The 19,939-nt window shown below is 45.0% G+C and overlaps 2 long non-coding RNA genes across 2 annotated transcripts; both read left to right on the top strand.

Moving 5' to 3' along the window:
* The first annotated feature begins 3,393 nt into the window (after positions 1 to 3,393).
* On the top strand, positions 3,394 to 3,944 carry LOC311580092. Its single transcript, XR_014773351.1, has 2 exons — positions 3,394 to 3,633; positions 3,739 to 3,944. It is a non-coding gene; the product is annotated as an uncharacterized lncRNA (long non-coding RNA).
* A 1,020-nt stretch (positions 3,945 to 4,964) lies between these two features.
* On the top strand, positions 4,965 to 5,606 carry LOC311578350. Its single transcript, XR_014772854.1, has 2 exons — positions 4,965 to 5,066; positions 5,414 to 5,606. It is a non-coding gene; the product is annotated as an uncharacterized lncRNA (long non-coding RNA).
* Positions 5,607 to 19,939: the final 14,333 nt, after the last annotated feature.

A 19,939-nucleotide genomic window follows, 5' to 3' on the forward strand; every position in this document is an offset into this window, starting at 1 on the left:
CCTAGTCCCCTCTTGCATGACCTAGAAGTGACTGACTTAAGGTGACATCAGGAAGCAGTCCATTTCTAGAAGAGGAAAGAAATGGGTGCGGGGAGTGAGATAGGTAGGAAGGAAAGAAGGAAGAATGGGGTCTAAAACCAATCTCAGCACATCAGAGGCGGTGGTCATAGCTAGAGACTGTGACTGATCACTCAACTGAGGATCAGTTTTTTAATTTTTAACAACCGTGCATACGGGCACGCATGCTTGCATACACACACACACACACACACACACACACACAAACACACACACTACACACACACGATAAAACAAGAAAAGCTCCAATGAGTGCAGTTACAAAGACAGAATCGGTTGTTTTGTTATTTATCTTTAACGATGTGTGTGTATTCGCATGCACGCTAGGGTGTATATAAGTCTTAGAAGAATCACATATGTACACTTTAACAAACCATTTCTAGTTTAGATCCTTGAGGTCCCCATCTACCCATGGAACACGCCAGATTTCCATTGAGCCCTATCTCGCTCTCTTAAAAATGAGACCACAGGAGCCACACCAGACCTCCCTCTCAGCTGGGGCCTTTCATTTTGTTTTTCTCTTTCTGTTTCAGATTGATTTCTGGATTAAGAGTGGAGTGTTCTGCCTGCCTCTCAGGACCTTTGGAAGAGCAGCCAGTGCTTTTAACCCCTCCTGAGGCATTTTTTACTTTTATTTCGTTTCTTTTTATTTCTTTTTGTGGTTTTTTTGAGACAGGGTTTCTCTGTGTAACAGCTCTGACTGCCCTGGAGCTCACGCCTGCCTCTGCCTCCCAGGTTCTCAGACAACAGGCATGCATGCGCCACCACCGCCCGGCTCCATTTCATTTTGTGTAATGCTCTCTTTGGTTTAAATGCTGAGGCTCTGTCACTCAGAAAAGAGTGTAATTTATGAGAACAACACACCATCATCTGGGCACTGTGGTGCTCGCTCAATGATACCATCACAAGGGCAATATTGGCCCCGCCCCTCCAGTACTGGCACCTGCCATGGAGGAGGTGGGCAATGCTCTCCCTCTCCACCTGGCGTGTGTGACAGCCAAGTTTTGGTGTTTTGTTTTCTTTTGTGTCTGTCTCCCACTACCACCACCCCCACACCCTCCGCCCCGAGACAGGGTTTCTCGATGGAGCGTTGGCTGTCCAGTCCTGGGCTCCCTTTGTAGACCAGGCTGGCCTTAAACTCACAGCGATCTGCCTGCCTCTGCCTCCCGAGGGCTGGGATTAAAGGCGTGCACCACTATGCCATGCCTGGCTTTGTTTTTGGTTTTGTTTTCCTTTGCCTTTAATCCCAGCACTTGGGAGACAGAGGCGAGAGAATCACTTGCACTTGCAAGTCCAGGACAGGCAAGGCTACATGAGAAACCTTGTCTGGAAACAAACAAACAAACAGGCAAGCAAGGAAGCAAACAAACAAACAAAAACTACAATTTCTTTAACCCAAGAAAAGTTCTAGTTCCAAACTAGGTCAGTATACACAGCGATTTTCAAGACAGACAGGAATACATAGAGAGACTCTGTCTCCAAAATAATTTAAACACTGTGCAAGTACATAAGTAAGTAAATATATCGATGATAGATAGATAGATAGATAGATAGATAGATAGATAGATAGGATTAAAGGCGTGTGCCACCATGCCTGGCTAAATATTTAATTCTTTACTCAACTATTCAAAAAGGATAAACTAGTCCTTTATTTAGTGTATTCTCTGTACTATACTAATACATAAATACATAGATGTTAGATACATACATACATACACACATCGATAGATAGATAGATAGATAGATAATAGACACACAGACAGACAAATGGAGGCCAATCTTCATAGTTACCTCATTTGATCACAGAAGAGTCAGGCAGCCTGGTCTAGGTAGTGCCAGCTACCTTCTGAAGTTTATTAGTCATCAGTCAGTACTGAATCTATTTATTAGCAATGCAGCAGTGACACTATTACCAGCCCAGAAAATCAATGTGATTCTATACCCAGCAAGAGGGGGGGGAGAGGGAGAGAGAGAGAGATAGAGAGAGAGAGAGAGAGAGAGAGAGAGAGAGAGAGAGAGAGAGAGAGAGAGAATTGTGTGAGGAGGCTCTCTCTCCTGATCTAGAAAGTATACCAACCCTTTCAATAAAAAAGAGAAGAAGAAAAAAATAAAATAAATAACCAACCAAACAACAAACAAATAATAACAACCACAAAAAAAGACAACTACAAGCAGTCATTTGTTTTGGAATATAATTTACAGGGGAAAGAAATGTGTGGGTTCACATACAGGCTCAAACATGAACAGGAGACCAACGAGACCAAAAGACAGAGCAGCCGATGCCTGTTCTTATCGTTCAGGGTACTATTTATGTCAAATGGTTTGGGGTCCTTCTTAGTCCCCTCTAGCATGACCTAGAAGTGACTGACTTAAGATGACATCAGGAAGCAGTCCATTTCTAGAAGAGGAAAGAAAGGGTGCTGGGAGTGAGATAGGTAGGAAGGAAAGAAGGAAGAATGGAGTCAAAAACCAATCTCAGCACATCAGAGGCGGTGGTCATAGCTAGAGACTGTGACTGATCACTCAGCTGAGGATTAATTTTTAACACCTGTGCACGCGGGCGTGCACGCTTGCGCGCACACATATACACACAAACAAACACACATACACACACTCGATGAAACAAGAAAAGCTCCAATGAGTGCAGTTACAAAGACAGAATCTGTTGTTTTGTTATTTATCTTTAAAGATGTGTGTGTGTTCGCATGCACGCTGGGGTGTATATAAGTCTTAGAAGAATCACATATGTAGAATTGAACAAACCATTTCTAGTTTAGATCTTCAAGGTCCCCATCTACCCATAGAACACGCCAGATTTCCATTGAGCCCTATCTCGCTCTCTTAAAAATGAGACCACAGGAGCAACACCAGACCTCCCTCTCAGCTGGGGCCTTTCATTTTGTTTTTCTCTCTTTCTGTTTCAGATTGATTTCTGGATTAAGTGTGGAGTGTTCTGCTTGCCTCTCAGGACCTTTGGAAGAGCAGCCAGTGCTTTTAACCCCTCCTGAGGCATTTGTTACTTTTATTTCGTTTTATTTTATTTCTTTTTGTGATTTTTCGAGACAGGGTTTCTCTGTGTAAGAGCTCTGACTGCCCTGGGGCTCTCGCCTGCCTCTGCCTCCCATGTTCTCAGACAACAGGCATGCATGCTCCAACACTGCCCGGCTCCATTTCATTTTGCGTAATGCTCTCTTTGGTTTAAATGCTGAGGCTCTGTCACACAGAAAAGAGTGTAATTTATGAGAACAACACACCATCATCCGGCGCTGTGGTGCTTGCTGGATGATACCATCACAAGGGCAATATTGGCCCCGCCCCTCCAGTACTGGCACCGGTTAGTTTTACCCTACTGATGATGTGTTGTTGCCATGGTAATCCTGCTCAGTACGAGAGGAACCGCAGGTTCAGACATTTGGTGTATGTGCTTGGCTGAGGAGCCAATGGGGCGAAGCTACCATCTGTGGGATTATGACTGAACGCCTCTAAGTCAGAATCCTGCCCAGGCGGAACGATACGACAGCGCCGAAGGAGCCTCAGTTGGCTGCGGATAGCCGGGTCCCCGTCCGTCCCCGCAGGCAGTCCGTCGTCATCGTCGTCGTCGCCGTCATGTGTGCGCCCTCTCCCGGGGTCGTCGCTGCCGTCCGGCCGGCGGGCTTCCAGCCGCACGTCGGGACCGGGGTCCGGTGCGGAGAGCCATTCGTCCCAGGAAACGGGGCGCGGCCGGAAAGGGGGCAGCCCTCTCGCCCGTCACGTCAGCGCACGTTTGTGTGGAACCTGGCGCTAAACCATTCATAGACGACCTGCTTCTGGGTCGGGGTTTCGTATGTAGCAGAGCAGCTCCCTCGCTGCGATCTATTGAAAGTCAGCCCTGGACACAAGGGTTTGTCTTGGCGGCCTGTCCGCTGTTCATTCGCTCTCTCGCTCCCCCGTCTCCCGAACGACGGGTTCCCGTTTTCCCCCCTCCGCTCCTCCGGGAGATAAGCACCACCCCCCGGACGCGTCGCCGCCGCCGCCTTTTCCCGCCCGCCCCTGCTCCGGCCCTGGCCAAGCCGGGGTGTGAGGCGACGGTGTGACCGCTGGGGGGGGGGGCGCGGGGTAGGCTTTTCCCGTTTTGCCTCGCTCGCGCCCCGACCCGCCCGGAGGTTGGGGATCGCCCCGCCCTTCTCCCCAGAGACCGGGTAGACCAGTAGACTGGGTAGACCACTGGGGTAGACTCCCACAAGGGGAGTCGCACGCTCTCATTTGGGACACCTCAGGTCGACCAGATGTCCCTTCTGGACTCTTTTTTTTTTTTTTTTTTAAATAATACTATATATATATATATATATATATATACATATATATATATATATACATACATACACACAACTGAGGTCGACCAGTTGTCCCTTTCAACTGATGCGCGTCCTAACCCAAAACTATGGAGGTTGACCAGTTGTGCCTTTTGCCTAACCGCGGAAGTTTATTTATTTATCTGTCTATCTACTTATTTATCTATTTCTCAAGCTATCTATCTATCTATCTATCTATCTATCTATCTATCTATCCTATGCTTGTCTATCTGCAGATATATATACGGGCAGGCCAGAAGAGGGCACCAGATATCTTTCTCTTTCTCCTCCTCCTCCTCTTCCTCTTCCTCCTCCTCCTGGAGCCATTTATTAATAAATATGTGGTTAATTACTCAGTCTGTGAAGATCTACCTATCTATCTATCTATCTTTCTTTCTTTCTTCCTATTTATCTTTTTATTTATCTGTCTATCTATCTACAGATACATACACCTGCAGGCCAGAAGAGGGCACCATAATCTTTCTCTTCCTCCTCTAGGAGCTATTTTATTTATTTATATTTATTTATTCATTCATTCATTCATTCATTTCTCTATGTTTATCTGCAGGCCAGAAGAAGACACCAGATCGCCTTGAAGAGAGGTCCAGTGTTTGCTCCAGAAATAGCAGACTACCATAGTTTTCTGTTTTGTTCCAGGTCTGATCACAGATGCGCACTCCCCCCCTTTCTCTCTGTGTGTGTGTGTGTGTGTGTGTGTGTGTGTGTGTGTGTGTGTGTGTATGGGGGGGAGGTGATGTCATTTGCTGGAGGTGGGGAAGAGAAACAGGGAGGAGACATTGGGAAGAATTGTGTTACCTAAAACTTTGTGTGTTAGATTCAGGTCTCTCCCCCCTCTTCCACCTCTCTCTCTCTCTCTCTCTCTCTCTCTCTCTCTCTCTCTCTCTTTCTCTCTCCTTCCTGTCAGCATTTGTGGAATGGACACTTGCGTTATGGGTCCCATCTTGACAGCCGTTTTCTCTGCTTGCTTTCTTGCCTCCATGTAGGAGGGAGAGGCCAGAAGGAAGATTCTTCTTGGAGAAAAAAGCCAGCCCATCTGGACCGACAGATGAAGCTTCATCCTCACAGCATGAGAAGATGACCCTCCCCTCCTGACCCACAGGTGGTACTCCCCCTACCTCCCAGCCCTCATTCAGTAACCCTGACAAAATAAAATAAAGTGAATAAATCGATAAAGAATTAGTTTCCATGTATTTATTTGTTTCTCGGCTTGTCTGGCTGTGCGTGCATCTGTCTGGTACTCACGAAGAGTGTGTCAGAACACCCAGTACTCTTAACTGCTGGAGACATGATTCTCCTGGTGCATGAGTTCAGTTTGCTTTCAGAGGGAATGTTTTAGAACTCGTCCCCACCCCAAGAAAAGGAAAACAACAACAACCAAAAAAAAAAAAACACAAAAAAACAACAACTTAGAATTGCTTACGTACAGAGAAAATACTTTCCTTTTCCTGGCTTTTGGTTCCATTTTTTCCCATTTATTTATTTATTTGTTTGTTTCTTTGTTTTATTTTTGGATTTTGGATTTTATTTTTTTGGAGACAGGGTCTCTCTGTGTAGCCTTGACTGCCCTGGACTCGCTTTGTAGACCAATCTGGCCTCGACTCACAGTGATCTGCCTGCCTCTGCTTCCCCAGTGCTGGGATTAAAGGCGTGCCCCACCACTGCCCGGCCATTTCTTTATTGCAATATTGTCCTTTCAAACAGTAATTGAATCGCCCACCCCAACCCCACTTTGTAGATCAGGTTGGCCTTAGAGTTCTGCTTGACTCTGCCAATACTGCCCTGAATTTCCCTACTTTGCAAAACTTTTATCTGTGAGATCACTCGGCTCACAATAAAAACAAACAATCAAACAAAGAAAAAAATCAGCCAAGGCTACACAGAGAGACCCTCTCTCTCAAAAAAAAAGAATTGTCCCTTACAGCTGTGCATGCCTATAATCCCAGCACTCTGGGAGGCAGAGGCAGGTGGGTGAATAGGTTTTTATTGTCGGGGGTGGGGGGTGGGCTCTCTGTGAATTTGAGGTCTGCCAAGGATTTTACACAGAGAAACCCTGTGTGGGGCAGGGGAGGGGGAGGGGGAGGAGAGGAGAATTGTCTCTTGGTTGAGGCCCCTGCAGCCCCACCCCACTAGCTAGCACAGCAACAAAGGGTGTGTCTCTGATCTGCAGAGCCTGGAGGGATGCCTGTCCTGAGGAGTTTATTTCTGCTGTTTTGCAGCATTCCTTGCTCTGCTTGTTGCCCTTGTGGTCTTCACACCCCCTCTTGATCTATGACTTGTACGAAAACTCGAAGGGGGCAGTATCATTGGCACGAACAACAAGAAATAGTGAGTGCTTGATCTTTTTCAGGTGTGGCTGTTGAGCACATTCATGATTTGACCACCACCCTTGGAAAGAATTTAGAGATTCCGGCGTGGTGGCACACACTTGTCTCTAAAGCAAGTCCAGGAGATCAAAGGATACAGAGAAACCTTGTGTCGGAAAACCAAGAAAAAAGAAAACAAAAAGCAACAACAACAAAAAAGGAACAAACAAATAAGCAAAGGAATAAAACTCAGACATGTAGCCGGGCATGGTGGCACATGCCTTTAACCCCAGGACTCGGGAGGCAGAGGCAGGCGGATCGCTGTGAGTTAAGGCCAGCCTGGTCTACAAAGGACAGCCAACGCTACACAGAGAAACCGTGTCTCGGGGTGGAGGTTGTGGGGGTGGTGGTATTGGGAGACAGAAACAAAACAGAACAAAACAAAACACCAAAACTTGGCTGCCACACCAGACCAGTGGAGAGGGAGAGCCCCGCCCACCTTGGCGGGTGCCAGTACTGGAGGGATTGGGCCAATATTGCCCTTGTGATGGTATCATCCAGCGAGCACCACAGCGCCCAGATGACGGTGTGTTGTTCTCATAAATTACACTCTTTTCTGCGTGACAGCTGGCGTGTTCCATGGGTAGATGGGGACCTGGAGGATCTAAACAAGAAATGGTTAAGGGCTTAATTAACTCTCTGAAAACAAAAACAAAGAACAAAAATTAAGAGCTGGATGGAGAGGTGGCTCAGAGGTTAAGAGCACTGACTGCCCCTCCAGAAGTGCTGAGATGCGTTCCAAGTGAGCACACAGTGGCTCACAGCCATCTATAATTTGATCTAACGTCCTCCTCTGGCGTGCAGGCATACACACAGGCAGATGAAGCACTGTACACATAATAATGAATAAATATTTTTAATTGAAAATAAACTTTTAAATTAACCATAATGACAGGGGGAAAAAACTAGTTCAGAATCTTTCAGTAGCCAGGCGGTGGTGGTACACGCCTTTCTTTAATCCCAGCACTCGGGAGGCAGAGACAGGTGGATTGTTGTGAGTTTGAGGCCAGCCTCATCTAAACAGTGGGTCCAGGACAGCCAAGGTTCCATAAAGAAACGCTGTCTTCAGGAACCAAAACCAAAACCAAACCAAAAGAAACAAAAAAATTTAGACCGAGGAGCTACACCAGACCTCTAAGATGGTTCCTTTCATTTTATTTGCCTTTACTTCATTTTATTATTTTTTTTCTATTTCTTTTTTTTTTTTTTTTTGGAGGGGGCAAGGGATTCGTTTTTCCAGTTAGGGTTTCTCTGTGTAGCCTTGACTGTCCTGGACTTACTTGCTTTTGTAGACCAGGCTGTCCTAAAATTTACGGTAATCCGACTGCCTCTGCCTCCTGAGTGCTGGGATTATTGGCATGCTCCACCACCGCCCGGCCTTATTTTAATTTTTTTCTGTGCATCAGTCAGTATGAATGTGTCAGATCCCTTGGTAGTGGCATTACAGACGATTGTGAGCTGCCGTGTGGGTGTTGGGAATCCAACCCAGGTCCTTTGGAAGAGCCGACAGTGCTCCTCACCACCGATCCATCTCTCTAGTCCCATTAGCTTTGTCTTCATGCTCTCTTTCATTTGAATTCTGAGGCACTGCCACACAGGGGGAAAAAAAATCTTCCGAAGTGATCTTCTCTGTTCTCTGTGTTTACCATCCCTCTAGATGGCAGGGACTTAAATCCAATTCACACGGGGTAGGGGGCTGGGGGTCGGAGCGGAGGGCCGGGGGCGCGGTGGGCCAGGGGCGAGGGGCGAGGGGGGGGCGCACTTGCAGGCGCGCGTGGGGCGGGAGGGGGGTTGTGAGGAGCCTCTCACCCCTGACCTAGAAAGTACCCTTTAAATTAAAAGTGTAAAAAAAACAATACTACTAACACACATTTGTTTTGGAATATAATTTATGGTAGAAAGAAATGTGTAGGTTCGCATACAAGCCCAAACATACACAAGAGACTGGAGAGACCAAAAGGCAGAGCAGCCGATGCCTGTTCTTTTCGTTCAGGGTACTATTTATGTGAAATGGGTTGGAGTCCTTCCTAGTCCCCTCTACCATGACCTAGAAGTGTGACTGTCTTAAGCTGAAATCAGGAAGCAGTCCATTTCTGGAAGAGGAAAGAAAGGGGTGCTATGAGTTCAAGGGCCGGCCTGGTCTACCAATTGTGTCCAGGATGGCCAAGGCTACACAGAGAAACCCTGTCTCAAAAAACAAAAAACAAACAAACAAACAAACAAACAAACATAAAAAAATCTTAAAAGAATCCCAGACACATCTGCCTATTTAAAAAGGATAAACTAGTCCTTCATTTAGTGTATTCTCCGTACTATACTAATACATAAACACATAGATGTTAGACACATACATACATACACAGATAGATAGATAGATAGATAGATAGATAGATAGAGGACACACAGACAGACAAATGGAGACCAATCTTCATAGTTACCTCATTTGATCACAGCAGAGTCAGGCAGCCTGTTCTAGGTAGTGCCAGCTACCTTCTAAAGTTTATTAGTCATCAGTCAGTACTGAATCTATTTATTAGCAATGCAGCAGTGACACTATAACCAGCCTAGAAAATCAATGTGATTCTATACCCAACAAGGGGGGGGGGAGAGGGAGAGAGAGAGAGAGAGAGAGAGAGAGAGAGAGAGAGAGAGAATTGTGTGAGGAGGCTCTCTCTCCTGATCTAGAAAGTATACCCACCCTTTCAATAAAAAAGAGAAGAAAAAACAAATAATAACAACCACAAAAAAGGACAACTACAAGCAGTCATTTGTTTTGGAATATAACTTACAGGGGAAAGAAATGTGTGGGTTCACATACAGGCTCAAACATGAACAGGAGAGCAACGAGACCAAAAGACAGAGCAGCCGATGCCTGTTCTTATCGTTCAGGGTACTATTTATGTCAAATGGTTTGGGGTCCTTCCTAGTCCCCTCTAGCATGACCTAGAAACCTAGAAGTGACTGACTTAAGGTGACATCAGGAAGCAGTACATTTCTAGAAGAGGAAAGAAATGGGTGCTGGGAGTGAGATAGGTAGGAAGGAAAGAAGGAAGAAGGGGGTCAAAAACCAATCTCAGCACGTCAGTGGCGGTGATCATAGCTAGAGACTGTGACTGATCACTCAGCTGAGGATTAATTTTTAACACCCGTGCACGCTTGTGCTTCCCCGCTCGTGCGCGCTCATACACACACACACACACACACACACACACACACACACACACACACACACGATGAAACAAGAAAAGCTCCAATGAGTGCAGTTACAAAGACAGAATCGGTTGTTTTGTTATTTATCTTTAACGATGTGTGTGTATTCGCATGCATGCTAGGGTGTATATAAGTCTTAGAAGAATCACATATGTACACTTTAACAAACCATTTCTAGTTTAGATCCTCGAGGTCCCCATCTACCCATGGAACACGCCAGATTTCCATTGAGCCCTATCTTGCTCTCTTAACAATGAGACCACAGGAGCCACACCAGACCTCCCTCTCTGCTGGGGCCTTTCATTTTGTTTTTCTCTCTTTCTGTTTCAGATTGATTTCTGGATTAAGAGTGGAGTGTTCTGCTTGCCTCTCAGGACCTTTGGAAGAGCAGCCAGTGCTTTTAATCCCTCTTGAGGCATTTTTTACTTTTATTTCGTTTCTTTTTATTTCTTTTTGTGATTTTTCGAGACAGGGTTTCTCTGTGTAACAGCTCTGACTGCCCTGGAGCTCACGCCTGCCTCTGCCTCCCAAGTTCTGAGACAACAGGCATGCATGCGCCACCACCGCCCGGCTCCATTTCATTTTGCGTAATGCTCTCTTTGGTTTAAAGGCTGAGGTGCTGTCACACCGAAAAGAGTGTAATTTATGAGAACAACACACCATCATCCGGGCGCTGTGGTGCTCGCTGGATGATACCATCACAAGGGCAATATTGGCCCTGCCCCTCCAGCAATGGCCCTGGACATGGAGGAGTTGGGCGGTGCTCTCCCTCTCCACCTGGCGGGTGTGACAGCCAAGTTTTGGTGTTTTGTTTTGTTTTGTTTCTGTCTCCCACTACCACCTCCCCCCACACCCTCCCACAGAGAAACCCTTTTCTTTGTGTAGCGTTGGCCGTCCAGTCCTAGGCTCCCTTTGTAGACCAGGCTGGCCTTAAACTCACAGCGATCTGCCTGCCTCTGCCTCCCTAGGGCTGGGATTAAAGGCGTGCACCACTATGCCATGCCTGGCTTTGTTTTTGGTTTTGTTTTCCTTTGCCTTTAATCCCAGCACTTGGGAGACAGAGGCGAGAGAATCACTTGCACTTGCAGGTCCAGGACAGGTAAGGCTACATGAGAAACCTTGTCTGGAAACAAGCAAGCAAGCAAGCAAGCAAGCAAGCAAACAAGCAAACAAACAAAAAACTACAATTTCTTTAACCCAAGAAAAGTTCTAGTTCCAAACTAGGTCAGTATACACAGCGATTTTCAAGACAGACAGGAATACATAGAGAGACTCTGTCTCCAAAATAATTTAAACACTGTGTAAGTACATAAGTAAGTAAGTAAATACATCGATGATAGATAGATAGATAGATAGATAGATAGATAGATAGATAGGATTAAAGGCGTGTACCACCATGCCTGGCTAAATATTTAATTCTTTACTCAACTATTCAAAAAGGATAAACTAGTCCTTTATTTAGTGTATTCTTCGTACTATACTAATACATAAATACATAGATGTTAGAGACATACATACATACACACATAGATAGATAGATAGATAGATAGATAGATAGATAGATAGATAATAGACACACAGACAGACAAATGGATACCAATCCTCATAGTTCCCTCATTTGATCACAGCAGAGTCAGGCAGCCTGGTCTAGGTAGTGCCAGCTACCTTCTAATGTTTATTAGTCATCAGTCAGTACTGAATCTGTTTATTAGCAATGCAGCAGTGACTCTATAACCAGCCCAGAAAATCAATGTGATTCTTTACCCAGCACGAGACGGGGGTAGGGGGGTGGAAAGAGATAGATAAATAGAGAGAGAGAGAGAGAGAGAGAGAGAGAGAGAGAGAGAGAGAATTGTGTGAGGAGGCTCTCTCTCCTGATCTAGAAAGTATACCCACCCTTTCAATAAAAAAGAGAAGAAGAAAAAATAAAGTAAATAACCAAGCAACCAAAAAATAAATAACAACAACAACAACAAAAGACCACTACAAGCAGTCATTTGTTTTGGAATATGATTTACAGGGGAAAGAAATGTGTGGGTTAACATACAGGCTCAATCATAAACAAAAGAGCAATGAGACCAAAAGACAGAACAGCCGATGCCTATTCTTTTCGTTCAGGGTACTATTTATGTGAAATGGGTTGGAGTCCTTCCTAGTCCCCTCTACCATGACCTAGAAGTGTGACTGTCTTAAGCTGAAATCAGGAAGCAGTCCATTTCTGGAAGAGGAAAGAAAGGAGTGCTATGAGTTCACGGGCCAGCCTGGTCTACAAAGTGAGTCCAGGATGGCCAAGGCTACACAGAGAAACCCTGTCTCGAAAAACAAAAAAATACAAACAAACAAACATAAAAAAATCTTAAAAGAATCCCAGACACATCTGCCGGCTATGGTATGGTGGTGCACGCGTTTAATCCCAGCACTCGGGAGGGAGAAGCACGTGGATCGCTGTAAAATTTCAGGGCCAGCCAGACTGGTCTACAAAGTGAGTCCCAGGACATCCAAGGCTAACACAGAGAGACCCTGTCTCGAAAAGCCAAAAAAGAAAAAGAAAAAAAAAGAATCTGACATCTAAACTTTAACCAACCATTACCTAGTTTACATCCTACAGGTGCCCATCTACCCACGGAACACACCACATTTCCACTGAGTCCTATCTCTCTGTCATAAAAATGAGACCACAGGAGCAACACCAGACCTCCCCCTCAGCTGGGTCGTTTCATTTTGTTTTTCTCTCTTTCTGTTCTCTTTGAGTTCTGCATTAAGTGTGCAGTGTTCTGCCTGCATCTCCACCTGCGGGCCAGGAGAGGGCGCCAGGTCTCCTCATAAATGGTTGTGAGCCACCACGTGGCTGCTGGGAACTGAAGGCTATACCTTCCCAAGAGCAGCCAGTGCTCTTCAACCCTGACGCATTTTTATTTTTGTTATTTTTATTTTTTATGTTTGTGGTTTTTCGAGACAGGGTTTCTCTGTGCAACAGCTCTGGCTGTCCTGGAACTCACGGAGATCCACCGGCCTCTGCCTCCCAAGCGCCGGGAGTAAAGGCGTGCGCCGCCATTTTATGTTTCTTAATGCTCTCTTTGGTTTAAATGCTGAGGTGCTGTCACACAGAAAGGAGTATAACTTATCAGAAAAATGCACTATCATCCAGATGCTGTGGCGCTCGCTTTTAGATAAAAATAATGACATGGATGGGAAAAAACAGGACAAATAAAATAACAACCCAAAAATGCACATAAAATTTACTGAATCATTAATAAAGTATAAGCAATAAAACGTAGGCTTACAAACAGGCAAAAAGATAAAGAAAGAGACATATGGTTAGAGAGACCCTAAGGCAGAGTAGCCATGAATTGAGAAACTGATTATTTTATTTTCAGTAATTACAACAGAAAACACAAATAGAATTGACTGGTCTGGAACTTTTCCTGTGTCTCAGGCAGACTTATTTAGTTAGTTTTGGCTTCTTTGAGAGCTAGTTTCTTTGTGTAGCCTTCACACACACACACACACACACACACACACACACACACACACGGGGGTGGGGTGGGGGGAGCATGAAGGGGGAATAAGAGAGAGAGAGAGAGAGAGAGAGAGAGAGAGAGAGAGAGAGAGAGAGAGAATCCTGTGTAAAATAACGGGTGTCTGTCTGGAGTTCAGGGTGTAAAGAAGGTGAGATATCCATAGGGCCTTATGAATGTCCATTGCGAGTCAGAGGGAGACAGATAGACTGTGAATTCAGGTGGCTAGTCTGGCCTAAATAGTGAATTCAGAGACAATAAAGGCTACATAAAGAGACTGACCCTGTCTGTGAAAAACCAAACAAACAGCAAACAAATGAGAGTTTTCCTGTGAAACCTAAAAATGCCCGACTTTCACATCAGCCAGCCATGAAGGCTGCTCGACCTCCACCTCCAAGGAGAAGTAGGGTGTAACTGGAAGATAATTAAGAGATAAGCAGTCAAGCAGCAGCCTCACCCACCCTTTCTGACACAAGGTCAAAGGGTAACCTTCAACTTTTGCTTTTTTTCCTTTGAAAGGAATAGGCATTGGTCTGGCCTGTAAGTCTCTGTGTGTGTGTGTGTGTGTGTGTGTGTGTGTGTGTGTGTGTGTGTGTGTGTGTGTGTGTCTTTTTTTTTCCCAAACAGGGTTTCTCTGTGTAGCCTTGGCTGTCCTGTCCTGGACTCACTCTGTAGACCAGGCCCACCTCAAACTTATAAAGATCTGCCTGCTTCTGCTTCCTGAATGCTGGGATTAAAGGCCTGCACCACCACGCCCAGCTTTGTTTCTGTTCCCCTCCCCCCCCAGTGTTCACATACACATCCATCCAAATGAGTCTGGTGTCTGAGAGTGGTCAGTGAGTGGCCACTCTTGAACATGTAACCAAAACAAAACAAAACCAAATTACCAAACGGGAAAGGCAAAAGCAGGCCAATCTCTGTTTCCAGGCCAGCCTGGCCTACAGCGAAAGTTCAAAGACAGCCATGCCCATCACAAACAAGCCTGTCTGGTTTGGTTGGTTAGTTGGGTTTTTTTGTTTTTGTTTTTGTTTTTGTTTTTGAGGCAGGTTTTCTCTTTTTAGCCTTGGCTGTCTTGGACTGACTTTGTAAACCAGGCTGGGCTCGAACTAACAGAGATCTACCTGCATCTGCTTCCAGAGTGCTGGGATTGAAAGCCTGTGTGTTTTTAATTCCCTGTTACTTTATTGTCCATTCAATTTGATTTTATAAGGTAGGGCTCTCTCTCTCTCTCTCTCTCTCTCTCTCTCTCTCTCTCTCTGTGTGTGTGTGTGTGTGTGTGTGTGTGTGTGTGTGTGTGTGTGTGTGTAAATGACCATGTGTGGTCTGATACCCTCTTCCTTTATGATTGCTCATACAAACTATGATTGAACCTTAGACTCTGATGAGTGACTAACCCAAACCCTAAATGGGCCAACCCCTCAGGCCATACAAAGTGAAAGTAGAATAAGCCCAAGTGAAAGAGAGTAAAAGTGACTTGCCTGACAAATCAGTTATTGGCAAATCAGTTAGGGAAGACAGCTTCGGGGAGGGAGGCTCCTTTTGAAAACACTTCACAGCTTGGGGTCCCTCCTTTGTTGTGTCTGCTGTTGCCACCAACGCTGTTCCCGCCCAGCTCCAACTTCTGGTCTCAGACTAAATACAGAGTCAGAGCAAATTAAAGCACCAGTCCAATGGTGCTAGAGATGATCTTCTCTTTCCAGCTGCTGGGTGCTGACATGACAGGCATGCATGGATTAAGTGCATGCAGTACTAAGAGGATGGAGCCCACGGCTTTGGAAGCACCCTAGGCCTTTGCTTCCCCTTCCCCTTCCCCCCTCCTCCCCAACTTAGGTAAAGGCGGTGGAACAACCATCCATGAGGCTTGCCCCCACAGGGCAGTTCCAAAGAAATCAGACAGCCTCACGCAGACATACTTGCATGCAAAATCAAAACAAAAAGGACAGAAAAACAAACCAAAAAAAAACAACAAAAGCAAACAGATGCACATAAAAACAATAAGAAGAAAATAAGGAGAAATGAAATATGGATTTACAGAGAAAGAAAAAGGAAAAAAAAGCAAAAGTAAAAATACAAAAACCATATGGTTAGGGATTAGGGAGACCTTGCCTAAGACAGGCAGAGCAGCAATGAATTGATCATTTTAATTTTCATGTTATTAGTTGTAATTAACCCCAGCACTCAGGAGGCAGAGGCAAAAGAGGCAAGCAGATCTTTGTCTACAACAGAGAAGCCCTGTCTCAAACAAAGGAAACAAAAAACACTAAACAACAACAATAATAGACACACAGATAAAGAAATCATTTAAAAGGGAAGACATGAAATATGGATTTACAGAGAGAGAGAGAGAGAGAGAGAGAGAGAGAGAGAGAGAGAAGTAAAAGTAAAAAAACAAAACAGCAACAACAACAACAACAAAAACCAAAACCAAACCTTAGGGTCAAGGAGACCCTAAGGCAGAGCAGCAAGGAACTGATCACTTTATTTTTCATTACATTAGTTGTAATTAAAACCTGAAATAAGACTACCACACCTCTACTCCCAGCACTTGGGAGGCAAAGCCAAGAGGATCGCTGTGAGTTAGAGGCCAGCCTGGTCTCCAAAGCAAGTCCAGGACAGCCAAGGCTACATGAAAAACCCTGTCTGGAAACAAACAAGCAAACAAAAAACTACAATTTCTTTAACCCCAAGAAAAGGTCTAGCTCCAACCTAGGTCAGTATGCACAACGATTTCCAAGACGGACAGGAATACATGAAGAGACACTATCTCCAAAATAACTTACTAGATAAGTAAGCAAGCAAGCAAGTAAGCAAATACATAGGCGATATATAGATAGATGATTACAGACACACAGACAGACAAATGGAGACCAATCCTCATAGTTCCCTCATTTGATCACGGCAGAGTCAGGCAGCCTGTTCTACGTAGTGTTGGCTAGAATGTTTATTAACAATTAGTACAACTTCTATGTATTAGTAATGCAGCAGTGACTCTTTAACCAGTCCACAAAATCAGTGTGATTCTATACCCAGCACGAGAGAGAGAGAGAGAGAGAGAGAGAGAGAGAGAGAGAGAGAGAGAGATCTTGACTTGAAGAAATTACTGAAAGCCAAGCGGTGGTGGCCCACACCTTTCTTTAATACCAGCACTCAGGAAGCAGAGGCAGATGGACTGCTGTGAATTCAAGGCCAGGCAGGTCTACAAAGTGAGTCCAGGACAGCCAAGGCTACACAGAGAAACCCTGTCTCCAAACCAAAAACCAAAACCAAAAAAAAAAAAAAAAGAAAAAAAAGAAAGAAAAAGAAAAACGAAACAACCGAAGAGACATTAAATTAAAAAATTAATTAAATAAATAAATAAATAAAATTACAAATATTATTCATGTGTGATAAAACAGGGACCACACAAGCCCAGATGAAAGAAAGAAGGGGGAAAAAGAAAAAAGAAAGGAAGGAAGGAAGGAAGGAAGGGTGAAAAAAAGAATTAAATATCTCAGACTGTGGGCACAAAAATACATGGGGTGCAGGGTGGGGGGGGCAGTGTTGGGTGGGTGGGGAGGGGGGAGAAAGCAGCTCATTAGACAGGCCCTCAGTGTCCTGCCTCTGTGTTCCATGAACACTGAAATCTCTTACAACTCAGTGAATCACAAAAAGAAAAAGAAAAAAGAAAGAGGAAAGGAAAGGAAAAAAATTCCCGACTATACATTGATGCAACCAGTCACTACCTTCTGATTTGTCTGATTCTTCAAGATTCTTCTGTGGGTGCACTGATGTGAGATCACTCACCTGTATGCTTATGTGTACCATGGTCTGACTTAGAAGTCAGAGATCTGCCTTCACAGTGCATGGATTAAAGCAATGAACTACCAGGGCCAATTTGATTTCTTGAATTTAGCAGTTTTCGTTTTGTATTCCCTCTCGTTTTTTAATACTGTTTATCTATCACATATTTCTTTTTTTGTGTGTCTTCACTTTATTTTCAAAATCCCTCCCCCCCCCCCCCCCCGTCTCTCTGAGAGGGATGTGTGTGTGTGTGTGTGTGTTCATTTCTCTCTCTTCCCCATACCCCACCGTGTGGAATGTGCAAGTCAAAATTCAAACAAAGTTTGGCTCTTGACATCGCCATAATGAAGCCCCCATGTGGACGGCAACCGTCATGGTGTCTGACCTCACCAATATGGAAGCCTTCTCTGTCTTTTTGCTTTGTTTTGTTTCTTAAAAGAGGTTTTTTTCTGTGTAGCTTTGGCTGTCCTGGACTCACTTTGTAGACCAGGCTGGCCTGGAGCTCACAGCGATCCGCCTGCCTCTGCCTCCCAAGTGCTGGGATTAAAGGCATGTGCAACTGATGCTCAGCCAAACAAATATCTTTTTAAAAAATATACAAATTAAATACATATAAGCATGAACATAATTCACGCGTGATAAAACAGAGGCCACAAGAGCTAAATATTTAATTCATTACTCAGCTATTTATAAAGGATAAACTAGTCCTTTATTTAGTGTAGCCTCCATACTACACTAATACATAAATACAAAGATGATAGATAGATAGATAGATAGATAGATAGATAGATAGATAGATAGATAGGGGAGGCACAGACAGACAAATGGAGACCAATGTTTATTAGTCATCAGTACTGATTCTATTTATTAGTAATGCAGCAGTGACTCTATCCAGTCCACAAAAGCAGTATGATTCTACTATACTCAGCACTATGGGCATACAGTGGGGTGGGAGTGCGGGGAGGAGAGAGAGAGAGAGAGAGGCGTGGGGGAGAGGGAGAGGGAGAGGGAAAGGGAGAGGGAGAGACCTTGACTCAAAGAAATAACTGAAAGCCAGGGGGTGGCGGTGCAGGGCTTTCTTTTATTCCAGGAGAGGCAGGCAGATCGCTATGAGTTTAATGCCAGCCTAGTCTACAAAGTGAGTCCAGGACAGCCAAGCCTACACAGAATCCCTGTCTCAAAAAACAGAAACAACAACAACAACAACAAAAATTAAATAAATAACCGTAGAGATGAGTACAAAATAAATGAAAGAATGAATGAATGAATAAAAGTATGAACATAATTCATGTGTGATAAAACAGGGGCCACACAAGATGAAAGAAAGAAGGAAAGAAAGAATTAAGTATCTCAGCAAGAGCTATCAATAGGACTTTATGGATGTCAGATGGGAGACAGAGAGAGGCAGATATGCTGTGAATAGTAAACGCTGGGGCAGGAGAGATGGAGCAGAGGTTAAGGACACTGTTCTGCCAGAGGTCCTGAGTCCAACGCCCAGCAACAACATGCATGGTGGCTCACAACCATCTATAATGTGATCTGATGCCTTCTTCTGGCCTGCCGGTGTATGTACATGCAGGCAGAGCACTGTATACGTAATAGTCAAGAAATCTTCAAAAAGGAAAAAACAAAACAAAACAAAAAAACCCCAGTGAATTCTGAGACAATAAAGGCTACATAAAGAGACTGGCACCATCTCTTAAAACGAAACGAAACAAAACAAAAACCATCTGGGCATGGTGGTGGCACACACCTTTAATCCCAGCACTCACTGCTGAGGCAGGGAGGGGGAGGCAGATCACTGTGAGTTTGAGGCCAGACTGGTCTACAACGTGATTCCAGGACAGCCAAGGCTACTACTCAGAGAAACCCTGTTGGGGAAGGGGAACGGGAAGGGGGAGGGGGGACCAAAAACCAAATGAGCGTTTCCCTGTGACACTTGAAAATGGCGGACTTTCCACATCGGCCACGGAGGCCTCTCCACCTCCAAGGAGAAACTAAGGTAATCAAGAGATAAGAAGTTCAGTCACCCACCCTTTCTGACATAAGGTCAAAGGCTGAGGGAGGAGTGATGATGACCTTGAACTGACTTCAGATCCTTTTTCACTCAACCCAAGCAGATATTGATAGAATTCGACACCGCCTGGGGCGGCCCACAGCTCCCATCCTGGCACTTGGGGGCCAGAGGTTGGTGGGTCGCTCCGAATCGGAGGCGAGCCTGGCATACACAGAGAGGGTTCTGAGAAAGCCACGGCATATTAGGTATGCCTCTGCGTGCCTGCACCAAATCTGACTCTAAATGTGAAGCCCTTCACTGCACAGAAAAGACAAACCAAAGCAAAATGGCAGACTGGTCTGCAGAGCAAGCTGCGCGACAGCCAGGGCTGTTGCATCGAAACGCTACCCCTGAAAACAAGCAAACACCTACACACAAAATTGCAGCTCTTGGGAGGTGAGGGCAAGTGAACCTCTGAGTCTGTGTCCAGTTTGGTCTACCGAGTGACTTCCAGGACAGCCACGACTACACAGAGGGAACCTTGACTTTACAGAAAACAGAAAACAAAACAGAAATCCAACACGTAGCCGGGCTTGGTAGCGCCCACCCGTGCCCGCCCGCCATCCATCCCAGCGCTCGGGA

Source organism: Acomys minous, assembly GCF_964271855.1.
Source record: "Acomys minous genome assembly, chromosome: 12".
In the NCBI taxonomy this organism is placed as follows: Eukaryota; Metazoa; Chordata; class Mammalia; order Rodentia; family Muridae; genus Acomys; species Acomys minous.